The sequence below is a fragment of the Vombatus ursinus genome, unplaced genomic scaffold (assembly GCF_900497805.2).
Source record: "Vombatus ursinus unplaced genomic scaffold, bare-nosed wombat genome assembly UNPS02014832.1, whole genome shotgun sequence".
In the NCBI taxonomy this organism is placed as follows: domain Eukaryota; kingdom Metazoa; phylum Chordata; class Mammalia; order Diprotodontia; family Vombatidae; genus Vombatus; species Vombatus ursinus.
In genome coordinates this window covers 76,708,356-76,715,508 of record NW_020954610.1, presented here as the reverse complement: position 1 = coordinate 76,715,508, position 7,153 = coordinate 76,708,356, and the positions used below count along the sequence as shown (strand labels likewise).

Sequence of the window (7,153 nt, the reverse complement as noted above, 5' to 3'; positions counted from 1 at the left end):
GAAAGTGAGAACCAGTTGTCCAAGATCATACAGCAAGTAAGTGGCAGAGTTGGGAAATGAACCCAACTCCTTTGACTCCAAACCCAGTGCTATCTAAATGTGAGTTTTTAATGTTACCCCTTGGCTCAAAAAACCTTCATTATTTCTGTATTATCTCCAGAATACATGATAATAAAGCTATTAGCCCCGGTAACCTCTACAACTTTATCTTGTCTCCACCCACCCTCCACCAAACCCAACCACGTGCTTTTCCTGGAAAACCCGCCTGGCTTTCCTGCCTGAAGTGACCTTTCCTGATACTTCTTCCCCCTATCCCTCTCTGCCGGACATTGCCTTCCGATCCTTCCAGGTCCAGACCTTCTCCTCCACCAGACTGTCCCAAATGTCCCAACTTCAGGTTTTCTCGCCTCCCATAGAAATCCATTCCTTCCTTGACAGCCCTGCTTAGGAGCCCCCTCTTCCATAAAACCCGTCCTAATTAATCCCCCCCTAATTAGAAATGATCCCTTCCAGCCTAAATCCGTCGTTTCTCAGTTCGATCTCTTCTCTGAATTGATTTCATTCTTCTTTGTCACATAAATGGATGTATGGGATGTCTGCCGGTCTCTTTCACCTCCCCCAGAATGAAAGCTCCCTGAGGGCAGGAATTGGGCCAAGTGTCCCTGCCACTTACCACAGTGCCCTCAGCATGAGGTAGGGGCTCAAATTTATGTTTGCTTTCTTATATTTGTTAAATTGCTTAAAATATTTATTCAAGAATGCGTGAACGAATGCATGCGAAATCGCTTTACAGCTGCAGTGTAAGGTGTTGCTCTTTCAGCCCCACTCTGTTCACAGCCTTGGGGAGGCAGCGGGAGAGGGCTGGGCAGACTGGCCTCCGACTGAAGCAGAAGCACACGAGGGATGGAAGAGCCAGTCCCGTCTCAGAACCTCTGGGTCCTGCAGACCGGTCCGACACGCCACACTGGCCGTCGTCCTCCGAGGCACCGCCCCCACTGGGGCGGGGCTACCGACGCCCCGCCCCTTGCACCGGCGCGCTGCGGACGTCACGTGGGAGTGCACCCTGCGTGGGGCGGGGGCAGGGGAACCGGATTTCCGGGCGGGGGAAAGCTACGCGGAGGCCGCGTGAGGAATAGGCGATTTGAAAACACGCTCTCTGCTAGGGCAGAAGAAAAGGCGGCGTTGAGTGCGGCGAGTTCCGGGGGCAGTAGTGGCGCGAGCTGACGTCTCTCCTTGGCCGGGTTGGGCCCTGCACACCCCACATCACAGTCCCAGGTTAGAGGCCTGAGGCCAATGCGGGAGGATGCGGGGGAGAGCCAGTGCTAGCGGCGCCGTGGGTCCTGGCGCGGGGCCCCGGCCCGCCCGAGCCCGTGCACTGCCCCGCGCGCGGAACGTGCGGGAGGCACGAGGCCTGCGACCTGGGGACCGGCTGCCCCGGAGCAGGGCGAGGAGCGAGCCTGGGGCCCGCCGGACTGGCTTGGGGGGCCTGCCTGAGGGCAGGCCCGGCAGGGCAGGGGCGGGGCGGGGCGTCCGCTGCTCCCCAGAGCTTCGAATTCTGGAGCTAGCGGCGGTGGGGAGGGGGAGCCTAGCCGGCTTAGCGAGCGCCTAACCTGCGATACTCATCCTCATCCCCTCCCCATTGCCACCCACTGCCGCTGTGGCCTAGGCTAGGGCGAGGAGCAGAGCGGGAACGGTCTGGATAAATGCACGGAGGAAGTGGTACCCCCGCCCACCCTTAAATGAATGCATTGGCCGAGGAGCAGTTGAGGTGTCTTGTGCCTGGTGCTTTGACATGGAAGGTACCAGATTCATAAATTAAGAATTTAATTAAATTTCATTCTATATAGCCGCGATTTGCAGGTATCAGTGGCTTCGTTGGCTGTGCCGCGGAAGACCATCACGCATCACCGACCCTCCACTCTTAATTGAGCAGTAGGTGGTTGGGAGAGGCCTTGGGAATTCAAAGCACCTATGCCAGGAGAGGCCGGTGGCCCTCCCTTGCTCATGCTGTGTTTCATTGCTTTCCCCAAGATTACCCCCAGTTTATTGGGTCTCTGTTTTGCTTGTTTGTTGTTTCCACGTTTGTCCTCTGTATTAGACTGTGAGCTCCATGAGAGCAAGGACTGTTTTTGCCCCTTTTTGTATACCCAGAGAAAAGCACACACAGTAAGTGCATAATAAATGCCAGGTGACCAACTGAAGTTCACATTTGTTCACTTGTGCTTGGGTGCTCAGTGCTGGAACCAAGACTTATCCTGAGGAGGGGAGGGAGGGAATTGAAAATACAAGGAAAATTACATAAGACGTACAAATTGTTTACTTTCCAGTGACTCAGCTGTGGTGAGGTTAGAGAAAAGGAAAAATTAAAGATGTATGAAACACGCAGGCAAGGGATAAACTTAGAGACTGGGCTTACAATTTTATTGCTATAGTGAACTCCCAGGTTAGGAAATTACTCTGCCATGCCAGGTAGGGTCCTCTTCAGCGACTTGTGCTCTTTTGAGAATTAGTGAGCACTGAGATGTTAAGTGTGACTTGCCCACAGTCACAAAACTAGTATGTATCAGAGGTAGATCTTGAATCCAGGTCTTTTTGCCTTTGAGGTTTGCTCTCCACTTCCTGGGCTGTGCCTGCATTATATGCAAGGCACTAGAACATTTTTACATTTATTTCAACCCTTTCCTTCCTCCCAAAGCAGGTTTAAGTATTCCTATATTTGTTTGGGAAAAGGAGGTAGGAATTAAGGAAGCTAGTCAGGTAGCAGACAGAAATAGGTCTTTCAAGACAATCTTGGAACCAGTAGTATGTAAGACTTGGGTTGGAATCATGGAAAGAATAAGGTCCTCATCACCTTTTCCTGGCCTATTATAATAGTTTTCTTAGTTTGTCTCTTTGCCTACCATCTCTTCCCTTAATCTGACTCTTTTACTCTCCCATACAGAAACTCCAGTGGCTTTCTCTTGCCTCTAGTCTAAAATACAAATTTCTCTGTTTGCTTTTTAAAGTTCTTCACCTTTTATTTTCAGCCTGCCTTTCCAGGCTCATTGCAGTTTACTCTTCCTTTGATAACTTTAGCACTCTAAGCTCTGTCTAAACTGACTTGTTCTTCCGTGCACCGGATGACATGCCATTCTGTGCTTTTGCACTGGGTCTCTCTTCATGTCTCCAATGTGTCTCCTCATAGAATCCTTACTTTCCTTCAAAGCATAACTCAGCTGTCACTTCCTGTTGGAGGCCTATTCTTATGCCCCCATTTATTAGTTCTCTCCCCTTGGAAATTACCCTGTAGATATTTTGTATTTGATTTTTAAAATTATTATTATTTTACAATTAACAGGCATATGCTCTCTCTTACCTTTTTCTCTTTATAGAGAAAGAAAAAAAAAAGAAAACTCTTTGTAATAAATATAGTCGAGCAAAACAAATTCCAGCATTTGATTTCATTTTCTATGTACATATTGCAACCCCTAGAATATCATCTCCTTTAGGGCAATGAGTTAATTTTTGTCTTTCTCCAGTGCCTGTTAACGTGTGGCACCTTGTAGGTGCTTAAATGCTAGTTGAATGTACCATAACATCTATGGAGAGAAGAACTAGAACTCAGGACATTCTTTTGAAACTCTATGTCATGTGCTCAAAAGACATTACAAAACAGTAGAGTAATAATAGCTAGCATTTATGCAGTGTTCTTTACAAATATTTCATTTTATCCTCACAACTGTGGGAGTTAGATCCTATTTTTATTTCCATTTTACAGGTAACTGATGCAGATAGCTTATGTGACTTGCTTAAGGTCACACACTAAGTTTCTGAGGCAAGATTTGAACTCGGATCTTTCTGACTCTATCCACTGTGCCATCTTAACTGCTTGGGAATTAGCAATACTTTGAAAATTTTGTACTTTATGTAACAAAATCATGAACTTGTGACTTGTGTTTTGTGCTTAAAAGTAACTTCACTTTTCAGTTCAATAATGGTCAGTCTTCTACTCAGTTATCCATTATTTGTGCTTGTGGAGGTGAAATGTTAGTGTGGATTATAAAAATGATGGATAATTTGACCAGGGCTTTCTAGCTGGGTGAATCCTGGAGACAGATTACATAACAGGCAAGACAGTCTAGGAAATGGGTAGTGAATTCAGCCTTTTTTGTTTAGCATTTGATACATGTTCTTTTAGTGAAGCGTTTTGTGTTTATTTTAAGTTGGTCTAGAATAAAATTGCTTGGAAGGCAAACAGAAATTATGGACAGTAGTTTTGTATGAATAATGGCTTACCTTTGATGTATATAATGTATGTATAGAGCCTATCTTAAATAATATTTGTAATATCAACCGAAGATGTAAGTTTTACTGAGTTTTAAAGGTTATCAGAACATTTAGAAATGCAACCACTTCTATTCTCTCAGACAGGGATATTCAGGGTTTTGTTTCCATAGGTATGGTGATTAAGGGATGAAAGGAGAAAAAAAATATCCATTTGTAACTTTAGAGGGGCAGCTAGGTGGCACAGTGAATAAAGTGCTAGGCCTCGTGTCAGGAAAACCTGAGTTTAAAACTGGCTGCAGACACTTACTAGCTATGTTACCCTGGGCAAGTCACTTAACCCTGTTTGCTTCAATTTACTCATCTCTACTGGAGAAGGAAATGGCAAACTACTCCAGTGTCTTTGCCAAGAAAACCCCAACTGGGATCACAAAGAGTTGGACGTGACAGAAAAATGACTGAACAACTTCAGAGGGAAAGCATGAAAAACCAGGCTTGAAACCCTTAACTACATTCCTTATATTTTATTGGTCAACGAATCTTTTCTGTTCCTTAACAGTGCATTTCATAGCTATTCATTTGCTGTTTTCATTGCTGCCATTCTGATCCAGATCTGTCTATGACTCCTAGGTTGTGACATGTTTTTATTTTTATATATATATATGTGTGTGTGTGTGTGTGTGTATATATATATATATGTATGTATATATATGTATATGTATATATGTATATGTATATACATATATATGTATATGTGTATGTGTGTATGTATATATGCATATATAGCATTTTTTAAAATTTTGAGTTCCATATTCTCTCCCTTCCACACCATCCTTTACCAATTGAGAAGGTAAGCAATATGATACTCATTATACATGTAAAGTCATGTAAAACATTTCCATATTAGCCATGTTTTTAAAAAGAAAGCAGAAAAAATATGCATCAGTCTACACTCGGTTGATTAGTTCTTCTTTGTAGGTAGATACATTTTTCATCATGAGCCCTTTGGAATTATCTTGGATCATTGTATTAATCAGACTACTAAGCTTTTTACAGTTGATCATCCTAACAGTATTGGTACTGTATACAGTGTTCTCCTGGTTCTGCTCATTTCACCTTGCATCATTTCATCTAAGTCTTCCCAGAGTTTTCTGAAACCTGCTTGTCTTTTCTTGTAGTTCATTAGTATTCCATCATAATTATATACCACAACTTAATCAGCCATTCCCCTATTGATGGGATCCTCTCAGTTTCTGATTCTTTGCCATCACAAAAAGAGCTGCTGTAAATATTTTTTATTCGTGGATGTCTTTTTTTCTTTTTCTTTCATCTCTTTTGAATACAGACTTAGTAGTGGTACTGCTGGGTCAAAGAGTATGCACAATTTTATAAGTCTTTGGGGCATAGTTACAAATTGTTCTCCAGAATGGAAATTGGATCAGTTCTCAACTCAGCTATAAGTGTGACTTGTAATAGCCTCGTAGTTGGTTTTCCAGATTCTAGTCTTGTCCTCCCCACTCACCCTTTCTTCTTTCCCAGTCTATATTTTCTTAAATACTACCTATATTCTGTTGCTGTTTGTCTGCTCAAGAACATGCAGTGACTTTTGTCTGTGGCATAAAGTCTTAAATTCACCAGCATTTAGGGCCCTCTGTAATTTGACCTCATCCTGCCTATCAGAACTTTTTTTTTTTTTGCTCTACTCCAGCTTAAATTACTTGTTCTCTTTAGATCTTTTACTTTCTTCATGTCCATGCTTATATGGGATTCTTGCCAGGGATTCTCTACTTTCTTCTTTGCCTGGAGACCTAGCCCAGTTTTCCTGAAACTTTTCTGGTTGAGATGATCTTTGAGTTCCCTGAGGACATTTGACTGCTATTTCTTTGTATTAACTCATTCAATTTAGAATCATCTTAGGCCCATTGTAAATGATGAGTGAATGAATAAGTGGGTATTGAATATGCACAAAACATAACTCGTAAAGCAGTGAAGTCCTCCAAATAGCCATGATTAATAACTGTAGGTGGAGCTACTTCACTTCAAGTTCTTCATAAATTTTATTTCTCTTCTATTCAGTTCAAAATTCAACAAACATTTAGGCCAGGACTTCTTAAACTTTTTCCACTTGTGACCTCTTCAGCATTTCTTAAACTGTGGGTTGGTTGTAACCCACAGTTTAAGAAGTGCTGATTAAGGTCTTCTGCCTTTAAAGCACTGATGTTTACAAAATTTGGTGCTCTGTCCTTTTTTTTTTTTTACCTCAATACTATCACTAATGCAAAAGGTGTGAAGCTGCTATCTTCCTCTATCTGCTGTTGGTTTTAATTTTATTAAGTCTGGAATTTTTTTGTTCTAGGGAAGAAAAGACTTGGGAGGTGTGATTGTTGTTGTCTTCATATACTTGAAGGCCTGTCGTGTGGAAAAGAGATTAGAGTTCCTGTATTTTGAGGACTGAATGGGGAACGATGGATGGAACAAGGAAGCAGATGTAGTCTCATTGTAAAGAAAGAAATCTGTGACAGTCAGGAGCTGTCCAACAATGGATTTGATCATCTCTAGGGCTAAAGAGTTGTTTTACAAGATCTTCACATGGGTGCTAAATGATTGGTTGTCTGACATGTTATAGATAGGATTTATATTTCAGATTGCTACCTGAGCTAGAATAACCTCAGAGATTCTAAGATTCTGTTTCTGTAAGGATGAACTGTGTGTGTTATCCTACCTGATCTGAACTCCACTGCCTTAAATCCTGGAAGTAACATAGCGTGAAGATTCTTGACATTCTACCATTAGTAATTAATTTCTTTGGATCATAGACTTCTGAAGCCGAGTCTAATGCGACAGTGTGTGTGTGTGTGTGTGTGTGTGTGTGTGTGTGTGTGTGTGTGTG

The 7,153-nt window shown here is 42.7% G+C and overlaps 1 protein-coding gene across 2 annotated transcripts in view; it reads left to right on the top strand.

Annotated features, from left to right (window-relative positions):
• Nucleotides 1-1,109: 1,109 nt before the first annotated feature.
• LOC114025750 (testis-expressed protein 10-like) overlaps nucleotides 1,110-7,153 on the top strand; it is a 65,231-nt gene continuing 59,187 nt past the window's right edge. For both annotated transcript variants that reach the window (XM_027839240.1, XM_027839239.1), the window contains exon 1: nucleotides 1,110-1,275. The gene's annotated coding sequence lies outside the window, so the exon portion shown is untranslated. The remainder of the gene's footprint in view (nucleotides 1,276-7,153) is intronic.